The sequence below is a fragment of the Phyllobates terribilis genome, unplaced genomic scaffold (genome assembly GCF_046119375.1).
Source record: "Phyllobates terribilis strain yellow unplaced genomic scaffold, ASM4611937v1 Scaffold_3__8_contigs__length_932513732, whole genome shotgun sequence".
Lineage (NCBI taxonomy): Eukaryota > Metazoa > Chordata > Amphibia > Anura > Dendrobatidae > Phyllobates > Phyllobates terribilis.
Window position 1 is genome coordinate 500,848,335 of NW_027362763.1, and position 21,649 is coordinate 500,869,983.

Here is a 21,649-nt window from a genome sequence, read left to right on the forward strand (position 1 = left end):
AAGAGGAAAAACCACAGTTCTATTTCTCTGGCCTACACCAGAATCTTTGAAACAGATATATTTGTGTCTAAACAGTCAGCGAGACACTCAAACTGTTTTTTTATGCAAAAAGGTGGATTACACCCAGATTTGAACCGTGGAAGAGGAAAACCACAGTTCTAGTTCTCTGGCCTACACCAGAATCTTTTAAACAGATATATTTGTGTCTGAACAGTCAGTAAGACACTCAAACTGTTTTTTTTTTTATGCAAAAAGGTGAATTACACCCAGATTTGAACCGTGGAAGAGGAAAACCACAGTTCTATTTCTCTGGCCTACACCAGAATCTTGTAAACAGATATATTTGTGTCTGAACAGTCAGCGAGACACTCAAACTGTTTTTTTTTATGCAAAAAGGTGGATTACACCCAGATTTGAACCGTGGAAGAGGAAAAACCACAGTTCTATTTCTCTGGCCTACACCAGAATCTTTTAAACAGATATATTTGTGTCTGAACAGTCAGCGAGACACTCAAACTATTTTTTTTATGCAAAAAGGTGGATTATACCCAGATTTGAACCGTGGAAGAGGAAAACCACAGTTCTAGTTCTCTGGCCTACACCAAAATCTTTTAAATAGATATATTTGTGTCTGAACAGTCAGTAAGACACTCAAACTGTTTTTTTAATGCAAAAAGGTGGATAACACCCAGATTTGAACCGTGGAAGAAGAAAACCACAGTTCTATTTCTCTGGCCTACTCCAGAATCTTTTAAACAGATATATTTGTGTCTGAACAGTCAGCGAGACACTCAAACTAATTTTTGTATGCAAAAAGGTGGATTACACCTAAATTTGAACCATGGAAGAGGAAAACCACAGTTCTAGTTCTCTGGCCTACACCAGAATCTTTTAAACAGATACATTTGTGTCTGAACAGTCAGCGAGACACTCAAACTGCTTTTTTTTTATGGAAAAAAGGCAAAAAAGTGGATAATACAGAGATTTGAACCGTGGAACTGCAAAACCACAGTTCTAGTTATCTGGCCGTAACCAGACTATTTTAAACAGATATATTTGTGTCTGAACACTCACAGACACACTCAATTTTTTTTTTGGGGGGGGGGGAAATACCAAAAGTTTAATAAGACGGGTATTTATACAGTCTGACTGAGGGAAATAATAAAAGAGGATTTAGATGAAAAAAAAGTTTTTTTCCTGGCCCCTGAGACCTCGGGCTAAGTCTATCAATTTGAGAAGCAGCATACAGGACTGTAATGCAGTGTTTGTTGGTATAATCTCTGTGTCTCCTATACAGCCTGCCTGCCTGCCTGATATCTGGGATGGATATTAGTCCTCAGAAGGACTGTTTGTTTGATTTTGCAGGCTTTAGAGAACCTACACTACCTATTTCGCAGTATAAATCTCTCCCTAGCTCAGCAGCACTCTCCCTACACCGTCTGATCCGGAGCGACTGGGTCCAAGATGGTGGAGCCCGGTTTTAAATACTCGAGGTGACGCTGTGCGGCCAGTCAATCACTGTAATGCCCACAACCAAAATGGCCGTGGCATTACAGTGACTGGCTGGCAATCCCAGCATGTTCATTTGCTCTGTAAAGAGCGCCAAACATGCAGCTCCTGCCCGAGTAACTCGAAAATGATCGGTGCTCGCCGAACATCCCGAGTAGTGAGATGCTCGAGCGAGTACCGAGCAGTGTCGAGCATGCTCGCTCAACACTAATCCTGGGCTGTAATAACAGTTGACAGGTGCCAGAAGTTGGTTGACTCTCTGCAACATAAATTGCAAACAGTTCTAAAAAACTGTGAGTATAGAACTAAATCCTCAAAAAAAAAGAGTACATATTGTGAGTTTGTAAAGACAAATGCAGACACTACTATTTTTTAGAACTTATTTTCTGTAAACTAGTTAAAAATTATATACATTTTTCTTCATGTTTTGAATTAGTAAGCAGTGTGCAATGTTCCCAATGCATGGAAATAAAAACTAGTATAAAGATTTTGTGCTTAACTCATGTTTTTGAACACGCTGCTATTATTTTAAACACTACTGTAGGTCCCAACTAAAGATGAGCATGATGCACAGATGACATCGTGCCAATGTATTCATTGGGTCGGGAGCTGCCACAAACAGAAGAAGGCCTCTATGCAAGAACTGTATTTGGGCTCTTTGCAGTCCAATAGTTAATTTTAATGCACCCCTTGATGAGTCCATGACAGAAATTGCTTGCTGCTTTGGAGATGGAAGTGGGTCCCTTTACCTCTTAGGTCCCTGTTCGGCTGTACAATTTGCAGCAATGATATGTCCGCCCCTGCTTTGAGTACTGGTGGCATCCATTGTGTATCTGTTGTATACACAGTACATCTATGAAACTGTGTTGTGTAAATGTAGCCTATAAAAGTGCTTGAGTGACTGATTCTAAGCACGTGTAATTATTACCATCGAATGCAAGCGGCAGTTTTTAGTCTTTGGAGACATCTTGTGTTAGCACATGGTATGTGCAATTATGAACCTCTAAACAGATGTCTTACATTTACAGCTGCAAAAAAGCAAATGAACCCTTTAGCTATAGTTCTTTTTTGATTACTAATAAAATGGTTTAACTGTTGTCTAAGTCCCAAGTATAGACAAACAAACATCTAACTAAATTAATATCACATAAACAGTTGTATTGTTCATGTCTTTCATTTAGCACAATAACTACTTACAGACAGCCCATAGACGATAAATGTCTGGGCAGTCCACGTTATACTGCTGTGACATTCTAAAACACAACAAAATAACCTAATACATTTAATAAACAGCAGAAAAAAGCAGCCAAAAGTACCAACACAGATCAGTAAACTAATGCACTTACAGGATATCAAGAAAAGAGAAAAAAGGAGTTTGTATGGCTAAAAACAATTGCTAATTTATTGAAAAATACACTTATAAAATTACAAGCAGTAGTAGAACATATATAAAATGATAATCCAGCATGCTGGCAACCTAACAATGTATAAAGTCAGATGTAAAAGTTGAAAGGTATCAAATTTACAATAATAGACACGATGGTTACAAAACGCGACTGTACTCTCAGTATAAAACTAGTGGCATGTAAATCATCAACAATTAGCTATGATAATAATATAATGCATATAATATAAGTATTAAACACACTTGCCAAATAATAGCACATACTGTATAAGAATAACGGGAACAGCATATGTGGAATGCGGAAATTACACGTAAAAAACACTGTAAGTATAAGAACTACATTCCCTACAGTTCCACTTCATATATGTATGGTTGAGAAATGCTCTTACCCATCCGAAAGTGCACTTAGCAAGGTATTCAGAGATACAAAAAGCCCCAACGCGTGTTTTGCATGTGATAATCTCGTTTTCCTCAGAGGGTTACTCAACCCCTCAATAAATTAAAGATATAGTTATTAGTGATGATCGAGCAATAAAATGCTTGGGTGCTCATTGCTCGGGTCGAGCAAATCGTAATGCTCGGGTGCTCAAACCAAGCAACGAGCCCAATGTAAGTCAATGGGAAACTTGACCATATTTCAGGCGCTCCCAACACCCCGCAGGGGGCCTAAAAATTGGCCGAATTGATGGGAAAAGTGCTAAAATGATATGGGAACAGCATGGGGAAGACCTCTGGAAGCATCTCTGAATCCCAGGTCACTTGTGCGAACAATGTTGTCAGATTATTACGCCACTTTTATGGACTGTCAATATAGCATACAGAAACAAAGCCAAAATGGATTTTTCTGGAAAAAATATTAAGGAACATTCTTTCCAGGGTAATGACTTGTATATAAGTGAAAATAAATAACCAAAAACAAAAATGCTCTTCCACACTTTGGGCTATGTTCACAAGCAGCATTTTTGATGCATTTTTGCACTTTTGCATTGCTTCCAATGGTGAAAAATACATTCACTGGTAAATGTAATTTTAACATTTTACTACCTTATCTGGCCATGTGGTGTGTGAGACATGATCAGACATAACCTGTTTCATTTATGAAGGATGGACTGTGAAAGTCACAAATAGAGATGAGCAGTGTTCGAATCGAACTGTTCGCCAATCTCAAATTCGAGTTGTTTTGGGCGGTGTTCGAGCCGTTCGGCGAACACGAACGATTTGAAAAAAATTTAGCTGTTCGAGGTTATGTTCGATAACTGTTCGTGCACCAAAATCATAACTGGATTTTTTCCCAGTAATGCTGAAAATTAATGTTAATACGCAGTTTGAGTGTACAGGGGGTGGGGGGAGGGGCAGGGGATGGATCTCTGCATAAATAATGAAGATCTCCATTTTTTTTCTCTTTCCCGCATTTACAGTGGGGAGGTGCAATCTGTCAGCCTATCAGCAGCGCACACACGGAGCAAACTGCTTTTTTTCACACAAGCAAGGGCATGTGTCATTGGCAGTGTATGTCACATGTCCTTGCCCTATAAGACCCAGCCATTTTCCCCATCTCCACCATTTTCTCACTGCTGCAGCTGCGTGTTAGACAGCACTGCTGTTGCTGTGTGCGCTATACTTTGTTAATTTCAAGCCAATTTTCGCACAAATCTACAGATAGCTTGGGAGTAGGGAACAGTTGTGATTGCAGTCCTTTTAAGGACTAGGCTACATCATTTCCTATGACTTTTATCAGGCAGGTCTGTGCTCTTAAATAGATAGGTTGGGAGTAAAGACTAATTGTAATTGCAGTCCTTTTCAGGGCTAGGTTACATCAGTTCCTATCACTTTTATCAGGCAGGTCTGTGCTCTTAAATAGATAGGTTGGGAGTAAAGACTAATTGTAATTGCAGTCCTTTTCAGGGCTAGGTTACATCAGTTCCTATCACTTTTATCAGGCAGGTCTGTGCTCTTAAATAGATAGGTTGGGAGTAAAGACTAATTGTAATTGCAGTCCTTTTGAAGGCTAGGTTACATCAGTTCCTATCACTTTTTGCCAGCCAGGTCTGTTTCAGTGCTGTGCAAGTTTTTTTCACAGCATTTGGCTAAATCTAGCAAAGCAAATCCTTTTTGGCCTCTTGCAGTGTGTGTTAGTCAGTGGAGTAACCTATCTGTGTTGCAAGCTACACCACCTGTGTATAGAATACCAATTTTTTTACTGCACCTAGTGAAGTAAAACCTTTTGGGCATAGCATCATTCTATTAGTCCATCTATACTAACCTCCACCAGGTTGCAAATTCAATATAATTTTTATCTGCATCTAGCTCTGAAAAAATATTTTGGCTTGTAGCAGAGTGTGGGACTTGTTCTTTTAGTCCATCTATACTAACCTCCAACAGGTTGCAAATTCAATATAATTTTTATCTGCATCTAGCTCTGAAAAAATATTTGGGCTTCGGCTTGTAGCAGTGTGTGGGACTTGTTCTATTAGTCCATCTATACTAACCTCCACCAGGTTGCAAATTCAATATAATTTTTTTCTGCATCTAGCTCTGAAAACATATTTCGGCTTGTAGCGGTGTGTGGGACTTGTTCTATTAGTCCATCTATACTAACCTCCACCAGGTTGCAAATTCAATATAATTTTTATCTGCATCTAGCTCTGAAAAAATATTTGGGCTTCGGCTTGTAGCAGTGTGTGGGACTTGTTCTATTAGTCCATCTATACTAACCTCCACCAGGTTGCAAATTCAATATAATTTTTTTCTGCATCTAGCTCTGAAAACATATTTCGGCTTGTAGCGGTGTGTGGGACTTGTTCTATTAGTCCATCTATACTAACCTCCACCAGGTTGCAAATTCAATATAATTTTTATCTGCATCTAGCTCTGAAAAAATATTTAGGCTTGTAGCAGTGTGTGGGACTTGGTCTATTAGTCCATCTATACTAACTTCCACCAGGTTGCAAATTCAGTATAATTTTTATCTGCATCTAGCTCTGAAAAAATATTTCGGCTTGTAGCAGTGTGTGGGACTTGGTCTATTAGTCCATCTATACTAACCTCCACCAGGTTGCAAATTAAAAATAATTTTTATCTGCATCTAGCTCTGAAAAAATATTTCGGCTTGTAGCAGTGTGTGGTACTCATTGTTTTAGGCCATCTATACCAAGCTCCATCAGCTTTTAAATTAATAATAATTTTTAGCTGCATCTAGCCCTGAAAATAATTTTTCTTCCCAATAGTGGTAGCAATAGAAATATGGGGAGCGCGCCTGGCTAACAAAAATATACGCTTCATAACAAAAAACACCAGCCTAGCGCACTGCATTAATAAGATGGCATCATCGTCTCTCCCAGTGCTAGGCCTACTACGCCGGCTAGCATTCCTGTGCCTAAAACACAATGTATGGGTCCGCGCTAGCCACGATGCTGAGAGGTCTAAAGCTGCTGCTAACGCTTTATCACAATTCAATTGGCTGATTTTCACAGAGCTCTTCCCCAACGCCCACCCATCGGGCAACAGTTGCCCACCCTCCCTATGGGATCTAGTGGCGAATAGTTGATGCCATTAATCAGAGCGTCAGTTGCCCCGTCGACGTGGCAAGCATACGGTAAGGCATGGGAAGAGTGGACACGACAAGTAGCAGGCAGACGGGTTGACCAATGAGAACAAGCCAGATCACAAGTCACCATAGAATTTCTCCACCTGCTAATGATGAGGGGCATATCAGGGGCGTAAGCGCAGCGGTGTCTGACCGGAGTAGCATTTCACTTCCAACTACTGAATTGGGGAGATGTGACAAAGATTCATCATCAGACAATCCATAAAAGGGTGGAAAAGGGGTCAGCCAAGTCAGGAGTGTAGACGTCCCGTCCCGTGTCACTAAAACTGATTTGTCACATCATATCCCTAACACCATTAAAATGACACTCACAATTTGAAGCAACACTACTGTCTACTGCATTTGCGATCGCCTTCTTTGGGGCGCTATGCATAAGCAAATTAGTCCCTAAATCCAAAATTACCACCAGTGGAGGCTTATTACACCAGGACGTAGTCATAGCCAAAAATGCAATACGTCTACGCATACGCCAATCGAAAACGGTTCCAGCGGGCAGGGGCACTTGGGTACTTCTACAACCCACAAACGGTACACTGAGTCGGGTAACAATAGTAAAAACATATATAACCATCAGATCACAAAGTAATTTCTTCCTATCACACATTGATGAAACGCCATTATCAAGATACCAGATCCAAGCTATATTTAATAAATGCATAACATCGGCAGGGAAACACCCCAAAGATTACGGCACACACTCATTCCGCATAGGCGCGGCCACGGAAGCAGCAAGAGCAGGACTGTCCGAAACGGAAGTTCAGAGGATAGGGAGATGGCGATCCACGTGTTTGGCAAGATACATAAGACCGGACTTGTTATCCTAACGTGGTTTGTTTCTTTTACAGGTGACGCTAAGCCAACAGTGTGGGTGATAGGCCACTCGTATATATATTGGGCAGAAAAAAGGGCGAAAGTCCGCCCAGGCGGGAGGAAATTAGAGTTTCATAACACATATTTCAACTGGAGAGGTATTAGAGGCCTGCTATGGCCACAGGTACTAATGGAGGTAATCAAGGTAGGGAGAGAGGCAAGAGGTCTGGTCATCTTAGTTATACAGGCCAGGGGGAAACAACCTAGGTCATCACAAGAGCGCATAACTAAAGGCAATAATGAAACTAGACACTGAGCGCTTCAGAGAATTTTTCACAAAACTAACTATAGTATGGTCAGAGATTGTGCCGATAGCAGTATGGCAAGTTGCGCGAAACATCACGGCCATTGAACGGACAACGCGGGTAATAAATATTCGGATGGCAAAATTTAGACGAGACAGAGGTGGTGTAGTGATACGACACCGACAACTGGAAGGAGATAAAGCAGGCCTCATACGGCCCGATGGTGTTCACTTAATGGATATTGGACTGGACATATTCCTGTCAGGACTCCAGGACGGAGTGGAACAAGCGTTAAGAGTGATGGGTGGGGGTCAGAGTCCTGCATACGAGTACGCAGGATTCTCCGTGGCCTGGAAATAGAAAGGACATGTTGGAGAGTTACACTTGTTGGCCAACTTGCCGGAGTGGAGACCCAGGGCATGCTGCAACAAGCTGAATTATTTTAGAAATAAAATGACTTTCTAATGGAATGAGTATAAAGAGTTAATAAAGCTGTGACCGATCCTCACCCTTCCAGTTGTAAGAGTTACATTATTGTATCGTCAAGGAAAGGGGGGCGGTAGGGGGGCTGAGCGTCTGGGTTTGGTTGGGGGTCCCCACAGTCTGCCTAGGCTAGATGCATTTAAAAATTCTTATTAGATACACAGGCGGTGCAGCTTGCTTCGCATCTGGGCTACTACGCCCAAAGTATTGCCTAGGCTAGATGCAGTTAAAAATTCTACGCTGACTAGCAGACACTGAAGCTTTGTAGCAGACCTCTGAGTAAACAGCTCTTCAGACTCAACCATCTGTGTTACCCCAAGCCATAGTGTATGTAGTTTCTTACAGTTAAAAGGCGGGGGGGGGGGCGACCCAACCCACCTGGAATTGACGTTGCCAACGTCACGTAAGACACAGCAAGGGGACTCCAAAAAGAGTCTACATTTTTTCCCCAAATTGTGGCACAGACACCACTTAACCCAAGAACGCATACCTGGGGCCTCGCAGTCCCGCCCTGTTAATTGTTTTCTCTTTTCTGCAAGATTACTTTAGTTAGAATTTTGAAACTCTAGGTATTCTTCATGTATATAGTTGTTTGTCATTTGAGTTTGAGTTATTCCATGTTATTTGCACATGGGCCTAAAAGGCTCCAGGTATGTGAAAGTGTAGATTTTTATGGTCATGCGTTCTAGGGTTAAGTGGAATCAATTGCCCCACAGTTGCTTAAAAAGGTTGGTGAGGTGATTTTACCAAATCCTCAAGCTTTTAGTCTCCCCAGGATGACACAGGGGTAGAAAAGTCCTTGCGAATCCATGATTTGTTCATCTTTATGAACTTAAGTCTGTCTACATTCTCAGTGGACAGCCGTGTGCGCTTATCTGTCAGCACACCACCAGCAGCGCTGAACACACGTTCAAAGAGAATGCTGGCTGCAGGGCATGACAAAATCTCCAATGCGTGAGTGGCGAGCTCCGGCCATTTTTCCAGATTGGAATCCCAAAATGAGCAAGGGTCCAGTGACACAGTCATGGCTTCGATGTTCACTTGGAGATACTCCTGTACCATCCTCTCTAGGCATTGACTATGTGTCAGACTTCTTGTCTCCTGTGGCCTTGCAAAGGATGGTCTAAAAAAGTGGTGAAACGATTCCACAAAATTGCTGTTACCAGCAGATACTGTGTTACTGTTACGGTTTGAGTGATGAAGACTCAACAGTCCCACGGTTGGCAAGTTAGAACTGTGAGATTCACTACGTGCACCACTGGTGTTTTGTGGAAAAGCACATGTAAGATTCTGCAACAGGGTCTGCAGATACTCCTGCATGCGTGAATCCCTTTCTATGGCAGGAATTATTTCGGCAAATTTACTTTTGTACCGGGGATCTAAGAGTGTGGCAACCCAGTAGTCGGGATTACTTCGAATTCTGACAATCCGAGGGTCATGTTGCAGGTAGTGCAGCAAGAAGGCACTGATGTAACTTGCGCATCCAGGAGGACCAAGACCTTGTTGTGATGGTAGCAAGGTAAGAATCATGCTTCCTTCCTCTGCACTCTCCCCCCAACCTCACACAACAGAAATCTGATCAAGGTCTCCCTCATCTGATGAGTCTTCCATGCCCATCGCCAGTTCATCCTCCACTTCTTCCTCGGCTCCTGCACCTTCCTCAACAGTTTAGCTGCTACCATGCACCCTGGTTAATCCCTCTCCCCCACCCTCCCATGCCTGCCGCCTTGGTGCTGCCGACAGTCTGGACCTTGGAGATGTTATCCCTTTCGCATACGACTCCTCCTCTACTTCCTCCACCTCCTCTTGTCCCACCACCTGACTCTGAATTCTGTTTAATGTGTGCTCCACAATGTAAATCACCGGAATAGTCATGCTGACAATGGTATCGTCGTCAGCACTAAACATCTTCGTCGCCATTTCAAAACTGTGCAGAAGGGTGTGTGGCGCCCCTGAGGGTTCAGTCGCCACAGAGTTACTGCATCTCACCCAGAGGTGTGGTATCTCACCCTCAGGTAAGGAAGGAGTATGGCTCGGGACCCTAACACCTGCATCCAACACATACCCGCAGTGGGGGTAGGGCGAGATTGCTCCTAAGGGAGAGCACAGTCCCAGGTCCCTAGCTGGCGGGAGGGTCCTATGTAGTGGGTGCTTAGTGGAGCAGCTTAGGGGAGCACATGACAGGGAGAGTATAAATAGGAAGCTATCTTAGAAAGAGCAAGCTAGTCAGAGGAGGAGAAGTGACAGGAGCAGAGGCTCTGCATGAGCTCTGCTCCGGAAGCGGGCCTAGCCTGGGAGGCCCAGGACTGAAGGAGAGAAGAGAGGAGTGGGAGCAGGAAGGCTCCAGGAACCGAAGGGACCCTAGGGGTACGGGCCGTTCAGAAGGCCACCCGTACGCCCGCTGCTACCAGGAGGTAGAGGGGTCAGGCCAGATAAGGGGAACCGGTCCCTCAACTAGCGGAGAAACAGCAAGGCTCAACTAGAAACCGGAGGCTGCAGCATTTCATGTACTGCAGGCCAAAGTCCACACCAGTCTCAATAAGAAGGTAGCCACATAGGACCCAGGGGACGGAACACACGTCGCCCGCCAAGGCCCGAGGATACCGGATAGAAGTGTCACTGGGTGTGAGGTGCAGGGAGAAGGCGAGAGAAATGACACACAGAAGGGGGTCCTGCTAAGTACTCCGGAGCTATCTGGGGGTGGACTGAGCCCCTCACTGAGTACGCACAGCACGACGGGGGAGATTGCTCTGGTACCTGTAATCTGGACTGCAACAACTGTGAGTAAAGATCTTGGGGCTGCATCACACTAACTCTGTGTTCATTACTGACTCCCTGCACTTCAACCACCATCATCCACCCACACTGCCCTGAAGCTACACTCTTCCTGTGGGGAGTAATAATACCATTGCTGCAAAACCACCAGCTTCAGAGGACTGTTCCGCAGTGGCGGCCCCTTTGGCCGCACTCCACAGGTGGCATAGTCGGACATTATAAAACCCATATATACAAATTACCCTTGGATTGACCGCCCTGGGTCACGGACCGGGTCACCGCCACAGTGACTACAACCCCCAGCGTCTACCGGCCCGGCTCCGGGTACCCCACGGCCCAGGGGGCGCGTCAACTTCATAGGTCCCTGATCTGAGACCACTCCTGCAGCGTGATTTGCCCCACCTCTGGATCTCGTTGGCCCAGGCTATACGTCAGAACGTATTGCACCAGGGCTTGTCGGTGCTGCCACAGTCGATGCACCATGTGCAGAGTTGAATTCCACCGTGTCGGCAAATCACATTTCAGCCAGTGAACTGGCAGGCCCAACGACTTCGGTAGAGATGTAAGTCGTTGAGCTGCGGGATGCGAACGGCGGAAGTGAGCACACAGCGACCGTGCCCTCTGCAGAAGGCCATCTAGTCTGGGATAGTGGGCTAAAAATTGCTGGACATCCAGGTTCAACACGTGAGCCAAACAAGGCACGTGTGTGACATTGCCCCGGCGAAGGGCCGCACCCAGTTTTGCAGCATTGTCGCACACGGCCTTCCCTGGTTGCAGGTCCAGTGGAGACAACCATTCATGAAACTGGGTCTCCAGAGCTGACCACAACTCCTCAGCTGTGTGACACACATTTCCCAGACATTTCAAAGTAAACACTGATGCCCTTGAGCCATGCTGCCAGCATAGTAAGGAGGTGTGCAGGATTCCTTCTGCGCAGTTAGAAAGCTTGTGGCATTACCAGACAGGCTTTGGGTGCAGGTGGAGGACCGAGAGGAGGTTGAGAAGGCAGAAGCAGTGGAGGAACTTCGAGATAAAGAGCATTGACGCACAACTCGTGGGGACGGTAAGACTTGGACAGCAGCCCCTTGTCCTGCTGTCACCATAGTTACCCAGTGCCCAGTCAGCGACATGTAACGCCCCTGTCCATGCCTACTCGTCCAAGTGTCTGTGGTGAAATGCACCCTGTCACACACAGAGTTTCTCAAAGAATCGGCGTTGTTGTGTGCGACATGCTGGTGGAGCGCAGGCACACCTTTCTTTGAGAAGTAGTGCCGACTGGGCATCTGGTACTGGGGCACTGCGACGGACATAAGGTCTCGAAAATCCTCTTTGTCCACCAGGCGGAAAGGCAGCATTTCTGTAGCCAACAGCTTGCAGATGGTGAAATTCAACCTCTTAGCTTTGTCATGGCTAGGAGGAAATGGTCTTTTACTTTTCCACATCTGAGGGACCGAGGACTGGCTGTTGTGCTTAGACGGGGTTGAGAAGGGTGTCCCCGGCAAACTGCCGGTCTGTGAGGAAGATGCAGGCGGACATGTTAGGTTGCCTTGATCCAAAGGTGGTGCTCTCGATGTCGCAGAGCGCTCAACACCAGCAGGTGTTTCCACTTCCAAATGAACTGACGACCTGCCAATCACACTGGCTGTTGCGGGTAAAGAGGTGGTAGGTCTGCGTCCAAAAACATGTATGACTTCTGTCCCCCCAGTCACAGAGGATTAAGAGGCCGCGGATGCACAAGATGGGGCAGACGGTGGTTGGCCCAGCCCGCTAGGCCGCATTGTAGCACAGTTAGCTTACCACTGCAACTTATGCTTCATATCCATGTGACGGTTCATGCAAGAAGTACTCAAACTAAGGATTTTTTGGCCTCTACTTTGCTTTTGGTGACAAATATTACAGATAACACGAGTTGGGTCATCCTTATCGATCTGAAAAAATGCCTAGGGTATGCAAGGCTTAGAGCCCATGCGACCTGAAGAGCCACTACGATTTGTGGTCAGAGGCATAGTTGTGGTTGAGGATGCAGTTATTGACGTGCTTCCAGTACTCCGTCTCTGTCCAGGAAGGGGCAACCTAACCTCATAGTCAATAGCATCTGTGATGCCCCGCTGCGCTTGGTATCACAGATCCTAGAAGAGTGCATTGATGGAATCCTCCACAAGAGGCCCCCATAAACATTCACACATCTCCACCTTCCACCTCAGACCAGCAGAGGGAGCCCGTTAGGGATATAAATAGGGAAGGTGGAGCTAGGCAGTTCAGTTCCTCTGAAGAGTTCCTGCAGTAGAGAAGCCTAAGAGAGGTCAGTCTGCAGTGGAGCTCAGTCTAGTCTAGAGAACTCAATTAATAGTTCAGCAGTGGAGCACGAGGCTCCTGCTAGCTAGATTCAGGGAGCCCAGTTAGAGATTAAGGTGTGCCGGCGCCATAAGATCGGTGAAGCGCGGCAAGCTGCCGTTAGTGTGTATAGCCTAGTGAGGGCCCGAGTAGGCCGAAGGCGAGTTAGTACATAAGGGGCAGAGGAGCTTAACCAGGTCACCCCGAAGCATTTACAGGACACCGGATCCGAGCTTACCGGGATCTCTATGACCCAGTAAGGCATAACCAGAATCCCTGGAGAACTACAAGTCCCAGGATCGCTAAGGTGCTGATACGTAACAGAGCCATGAGACGCCTAGGCCCCGTATACTGGAAGCATGAACTCCAAGACAAGGCCCTACCACAAGGTCAGCCAGCGCAGGAAAGAGACAAAGTTAGGCCTAGCTCTAGGCAGGTCAGAAACTTACTACGCAGAGGCAAGAAACAAGAGGCCCTACACCCGCTCATTGGGGAGGATCCTGATATGCACCCTTCACCCTACAGTGCTCCGGAATGTGCCTGAATTTCCACCAGTAAAAGGTACTGAAATGACTACCGTGTCCGTTCCCGTTCTTGCTCTAACCCAGCTGGGTCTCGCCTGTCCTGCATTCCCCCTGCATACGCTGCCCTGAGGCCTAGCTCCACCTGTGGGGAGCTATACCATCGAGCTGCCTTATCACTGGCCTCAATGGACTGCTGCAGCGCTGGTGCTTCTCACCAGATACCATAGGTGGCGTCACGAACTCTTATAAAATTAACAATTATCCACCCTTTTAAAGAGTGACCCCAGGGTACGGGCCCGGGAGCCGACCACCGCGACATCCCCAAGGCCAGGCAAAGGCCCGGGTACCGAGTCATCCCCATCCCCTGGGCTAGTCACATCTTACTCCACCTCCTCTGCTGACCTCATCGAATGGCTGACTGTGGGTTGACAGTGAGTGGGATCTCCAACCTGGTCATCATCACCCTGTGTGTTCTCACACCCGTCGTCCTCAGAGCCAACCTCTTCCTGCCCTGACTGAAAAGTCAAGTTGTCGCTCCAATCAGGTATTTGAGTCTCATCATCGTCTTCATCATTGTCTCCACCAACAGGAGTTACAGTTTGGGAACGAGGGTCTACATTATGCTCAGAACCTTCTTCATCTGGTCCTGGATCCGACTTATAAAGATTCTGGGCATCAGTGCAGATCATTTCCTCATCTGGATTAACAGAAGCTCTGGAGCAGACCTCCGTTTCCCAGGCTATAGTATGAGTAAACAGCTGTGCAGACTCAACCGTCTGTGTTACCCCATACTCAGACCGGCAGCTGGAGACTTGGGAGCTGTGAGGAAGCAAGTGCGATTGGGGTGACACCTCTGAGGACTGGAGTATTTGTGATGTTGAAGTTGAGGTGGAGGAGAGCCCACTTGAAGGAGCACTTGATATCCGTTGAAGCACCTGCTTTTTTTGTGCCTCATCTGGAATTTGTAGTGATGGGCGTGTCCGTAAGAAAGGGATCGTATCACTTTGTCCACGAAAAGAAGTAGACATTTTAGTTTGGCTGGAAGATGGTCTTTCTTCTGCAGATGTTACCCCCCCACCGCGGGGGGGCTCGACCCACCAGCGGACAGGCACCAGTATTGGGAGAGGGGGGCTGGCCGTCAGGGTCCACCGCGGCTCTGGCACAAACCCGGCGACACGGAGGTGGCACGGGCTGGAACGGACTGGCCATGGCTGCTTCGCACTTTTTTGGTTTTAGAAGGGCATGACATGCCTATATCTGTGTCTCCCCCTCCTTTTACTCCTCCATCTCTTTTCTTTTCGCATGACTATATGTACTTGTCACTTTTCATTGTGTTAGTTGTGTCTTCAGAGCAGTTTGTCAGCTTTTGGACACCTTTGAAGTGTTTTCTATGTGTTGCTATGTGTTTTTGTTTGCCTGCCACTGGTTTTAATGGTGTTCGAAGGTGTTCGTCGAACAGTTCGACGAACAGTTCGTCGAACATGCGGGTGTTCGACGAACCGAACTCGAACACTACGGGGGTGGCTCAACACTAGTCACAAAGCCTATTTTTACAAAGCCATCCGGCGGCCCTTACTATTGTTAAAGGGCCATCAGCCGACTATATTTTGTTGTTCCCATTATTCAGGAGTGGATCTCCTATACTGTTATTGCATATGCAGCAAGTTTAAGGACTGACAAAAATTTGGACGCACTCCAATACCCTTTTGAAGAGATGTTGAGGAGGGCCTCATTACAAAAAATGTTCCCATTATAAAGGAGTTGGTCTCCTATATTGTTATTGCATATGCAGCAAGTTAACGAGCTGCCAAAAATTAGGACGCAATCCAATACCCCTTTGAAGATACATTGAGGAGGTCCTCATTAAAAAAATAGTTCCCATTGTTAAGGAGTGGGTCTCCTATAATGGTAATGCCCATGCAGTGGCTGCAAGGGCTACCAAAAAATTGGACACACTCCAATACACGTTTGAAGAGACATCAAGGAGGTCCTCATTAAAAAATTGTTCCCATTATTAAGGAGTGGGTCTCCTATAGTGGTAATGCCCATGCAGTGACTGCAAGGGCTGCCAAAAAATTGGACGCATTCCAATACACCTTTGAAGAGAAGTAGAGAAGGTCCTCATTAAAAAAATTGTTACCATTGTTAAGGAGTGGGTCTCCTATACTAGTAATTACCATGCACTAAATGCATAGTCTGAAAAAAATTATACTGTATAACATACAGAATGTTAAAGGTAGGCCCCTAAAAAAATTTCCTATGGGAATCATAAACACCGTTAAAAAAAATTATGTGGATGTTGCATCATGGACACCCTGGTGATATGGTGGTGGAGGATGATGAGAAGGAGAAGGAGGAGGACAACAGAAAATAGACAAAATCAGGAAGCGTATACTCATACCCATGTCTGGGTGTGAAGAGGTGCATGGGAATAGACCCCCCAAAAAAGCCACTGGATTTGACTTTATGTTCTGCGGCTATCATCCAGTGGTTTTAAGAAGTCTGGTCCAATCCAGCCCTTGTTCATTTTAAGCCTGTCAGCATTTTCAGTTGACAGTCAGATATGCCTATTAGTTATAATGCCAATGGTGGCACTAAAAATCCACTCTGTCAAAACACAAGCGGCAGGGCAGGCCAGGACCTCCAAGGTGTAGAGAGCCAGTTCATGCCACGTGTTCAGCTTGGATACCCATTAGTTATAAGGCACAGAGGAATCATGGAGGATGTTGGTATGGCCGGCAAGGTACTCCTTCAGCATCTTACAAAACTTTTCCCTCCTTGTCAGAGTACCCCGCACATCAGGGTATGGGGACTGGGAGGGTCTGAGAAAACTGTCCCACACCTTTGACAGTGTTCCCCTGCCTCTGCTGCATTGTATTTGTGTCTCCCTTGCCTGTACTCTTTCATTGTCCAAGGAACTGTGACCTCTGCCGCCAGCATTTTCAGATGTGAATTTTTTTAATAATTCCTTAACAAGGGCCTTCTTGTACTGCAATATTTTATTAGACCTCATTTTTACTGTGCATACAGCTGAATTTTAACACCACAAAATGACAAGGTGGCTTATGGTGTGCTGCATCATGTTACAGAAAAAAATATTTTTTTTTTACTATGCATACAGCTGTATTTCAACTCCACAAAATGACAAGGTGGCTTATGGCGTGCTGCATCACGTTACTCACAGAAAAAAAACATTTTTTTACTCTGCATACAGCTGAATTTCAACACCAAAAAGTGACAAGGTGGCTAATGGCATGCTGTGTCACGTTACTCACAAAAAAAATTTCAATGCCACAAAATGACAAGGTGGCTTATGGCATGCTGCGTCACGGTTGTCACAGAAAAAAATAGATTTTTTTAATCTACACCCAGCTGAATTTCAACGCCACAAAATGACAAGGTGGCTCATGGCGTGCTGCATCACGTTACTCACAGAAATTTTTTTTTTTTACTCTGCATACAGCTGAATTTCAATGCCACAGAATGACAAGGTGGCTTATAGTGTGCTGCATCACATTACTCACAGAAAAAAATAGTTATTTTTAGTTTGCATAGAGCTGAATTTCAGTGCCACAAAATAACAAGGTGGCTTATGGCGTACTGCATCACATTACTCACAGAAAAAATAGATTTTTTTACTCTGCATACAGCTGAATTTCACCCCCACAAAATGAGAAGGTGGGCTACTATGACTTGCTGTATCATGTTAGCAACAGAAAAAAAATTAATTTTAATCCTACAAAATGACAAGGTGGGCTACTATGGCTTGTTGTATCACATTAGCAACTGAAAAAAAATAGATTTTTAAAGGTGTACTTGTGCATGGAGCACAATAGAAGCAGTGCACAACAGACTTCTTTGACATGTGCCCTGCTGTCTTTGTGTGGACCTCAGTAATGGCACAAAAAAAAAAATTAGCTGGAAGGTCGATTTCGCAGCCACACAGAACACTAGCTACCTAAACTATCTGACTTAGAAGCAACCGCCTATCTAACTTGCTAAAATCTCTCAGTATGCAGGAGCACCATCAGCAGCAGCCTCTGTGACCTGTTATAATAAAAAAATGGCACTAACATTACATGTCCGCTCTTTATATAGAGAATCACATATGATTTCAGCAGCCAATGGTACAAGCCGTTGTGTAAGGACAGTGTGGATGCTTCCTGCTCCCCTCCCCTCATCAAACACATCCCCCTGCTCATCATACACCACCACTATCCTAGTCAGAGTGATAAAAATACTTTAGTTGCAACGCAATAATTTCCCGCATTTTTACCGAATTTTACAGATTTTAGCCAATTTTAAGAAAAAATGCTTGGGTTTCCAATCACGAATCCGAATGAGCCATATTTGTGCCGAATTTGAAATTTGCGATAGTTTTTCTAACATATTTGCTGATCACTATTTATGATGCACATAGGAAATTTTTTTAGAGGCCTACCTCTAACATTCTGTATGTTATACAGTATGTTAATGTTTACCCTCCAGGGGTATATGTTTTTCAGCCCATGCACTTAGTGCATTGGCATTACCAGTATAGAAGACCCACTCCTTAACAATGGTAACAATTTTTTTTAATGAGGACCTCCTCTACATCTTTTCAAAGGGGTATTGGAGTGTGTCTAATCTTGGGCATTACCACTATAGGAAACCCACTCCTTAATAATGGGAACAATTTTTTTAATGAGGCCCTCCTCAACGTCTCTTCAAAGGGGTATTGGAGTGCGTCCAAATTTTTGGCAGCCCTTACAGTTACTGCAGATGCAATACCAGTATAGGAGACCCACTCCTTTATAATGGAAACTTTTTTTTACTGAGGCCCTCCTCTATGTCTCTTCAAAAGGGTATTGGTATGCATCTAAATTTTTGGCAGCCCTTGCAGTCACTGCATATGCAATAACAGTATCGGAGACCCACTCTTTAATAATGGGAACAACAAAGCATAGCCGGCTGATGACCCTCTAACAATAGTGAGGGCCGACTGCTGGCTCTTTAACAATAGTAAGGGCCGCCTGATGGCCCTTTAAAAATAGGCTTTGTGACTATCAGAGTCCCTCCTTCATAAATGAAACAGGATGTATCTGATCATATCTCATACACCACATGGGCAGATAAGGTAGTAAAATGTTAAAATGACATTTACCAGTGAATGTATTTTTCACCTTTGAAAGCAATGCAAAAGTGCAAAAATGCATCAAAAACGCTGTGTGAACATAGCCCAAGGTGTGGAGGAACATTTTTTTTGTGTGTTTTTTGGCTCTATATACAAATCATTACAATGGTAATAATGTTCCTTAATATTTTTTTCCAGGAAAATCAATTTTGGCTTCTTTTTTGCATGTTTTAAAAGTGGCGTAATACTCTGACAACATTTTTTGTCTTTTTGATCACGTTTTATTCCACTTTTTGTTCGGTGGTATCATGCTAAAGCATTGTTTTTTGCCTCATTTTTTTATGGTGTTCACTGAAGGGGTCAACTAATGGGATAGTTTTATAGGTGAGGTCATTCCAGATGTGGCGATACCAAATAAGTGTACTCTTTTTGTTTATTTTTTATTTTTTCATAAAAATATTTATTTCTGGGTACAATATATATTTTTTATTATTTTTATTTTGTGATTTTTAAAAAATATATTTTTACTTATTTTTTTCAATTTTTTGCAATTTTTTTATACTTTAACACTTTGTCTCACTTTGGGAAATTCACTAATTGCAGGCTGATCGCTTGTATAGTATAGGGATGCAGGAGCATTTCTATGCCACACAAACTGTCAGTTGTACACTGACACACAAAGATGCAGATCATTCACTGCGCATGATCTGGCAACTTTCCTAGCCCTTGTGACCCTGATGTCACCTTGATGACATCGGGTCACCATGGCAACAACCTCTTTGATGTGTGATTTCAGGCAAGTGAGCCATCAGTCAAGTAGGAAGAAGTGGCGCTGGGCGGGGTATAGAGCTGGAGTGACAAAAGCTTCAGATTTACTTCCTCATTTGCATATCAATTCAAAGTCTGATTTCTCAGTAACAAATGGATGTGATGGCCATGTAAAGTTATTGCTGGACTTATCTTTAAAAGAGCTACATAATCATATAAATAGTTTGGTGGGTGAAATTCTGCAAACAGGTTCTTTTTAATTATCAGAAATTTTTAAAACACAAGGTGAATTTGTCTTTGCTTGTATGCTAATTTTCCGGCACAAAAAAGCTTCTAATCTTTGCTCAAGCCAAATCTGCACCAAATTTTTGTAACTATTTTCAAATTTGCACTGGCCTTGCCACATTACTGAAAATTGGTTGAAGTGTAGGGTGCACCACGTAATAAATATGGTGCATAATTTTCAAGTGAGCGCTTCATGAATAGAGAATGAAATGCCAGTCTTGATGGATTCCTCCTTCCACACTATCCTGCAACTTAAACATGACCATTATTTTTTATTTATTTATAATGCACTTTTTATATAGCGCCATCATATTCCGCAGCGCTTTACAGATATTAGCATCACTGTCCCCAACCTAAATTCCCTATCAGTATGTCTTTGGAATTTTGGAGGAAACCAGAGAACCTGAAGGAAAGGCACGTAAACACGGGGAGAACATGGAAACTCCTTTGAGATGTTGTCCTTGGTGGGAATTGACTCCAGGACCCCAGTTCTGCAAAGCAACAGTGCTAACCACAGTTGGCACAAATGCCCTTTTCACAATAAAAACAACATTGACATGTGAAAAAAACGATTAGTGTAATTAGTGTGACATTTATTTCACCATCCTGACAAATTAATCTGATTGAAATCCATTTGTGATGTCACAATAAAACACTAAGGCACACGCGCACACAAACACCCACATACATAAATAGACTCTGTGCAGGAGAAAAACTATAAAAAGACCACAAAGTTACAGTGCTGCACTTAACCCCTTAATTGCCAAGCCACTTTGCACGTTAATGACCGAGCTTCATTTTTCAAATCTGACCTGTTTCACTTTGTGAGGTAATAACTCTGGAACGCTTCAAAGAATCCCACTGATTTTTGGACTGTTTTCTCGTGACATATTGTACTTCCTAATAGTGGTAAAATTTCAGCACCTCCTGTGTGATGATGCTGTGATAGCTCAGTCAGATTGACTGACCGATCACAGCCGTCGGAGTGGGGAGACCGACGACATGGGTCCTCTCACCTCTTCTCGTGCCTCTCAGCTGTCACCGACAGCTGTTGGCACTAAACTGTTGCTTGTTTACACGTAGTGACAGTTTAAAGTCATGACAGACATAGAATGTCATAGTGTGGGAACTGACACCCGCGCATGATGTGCTATGTCCGTCATTAGTCATAAAGGGGTTAAGGAACAAACATCAAAGGGGTTTTCCAACAGTAAGATGTTTTTTTTTAATATGGGTTGGCTAAAAATAATAAGCAGGATGCAAACTCATCTTTAGTGGTCAGTAGCAAGAAGAGCGGGCCAGTGGGTCTGTAGCTGAGTACCATGGGCATTCATTAGGCTCCCAGCTGGCATGGTCCAATGTGCTCTGATGTGTGAGAGCATCTGTAAGCACTCCATTAAATTGCTGCTGTCAGAGATTGAAAGCGGCATTTCAATTATTAAATGTAATTAACCTGGAATCTACCATGTGTTGAGGGAGGTCAGCTGCTGAGCCCTCTCCACACAGAGGCACTCTAGCAATGATGTCCAGTTATATCACTTTGCTTTATGAGGATAAAGATACGATATTGAAAAATATTATAAAATTGCTTAACTTTTAGTTATGACCGAGCGTGCTTGCCACTGCTCAGTACTCGCCTGAGCATCTCACTTCCAGGATGCTCGGGCGGAAGCTTGGGCCCCCTCCTTGCATGTTTGGTGCTCTTTAGAGTGCCAATGAACATGCAGGGAT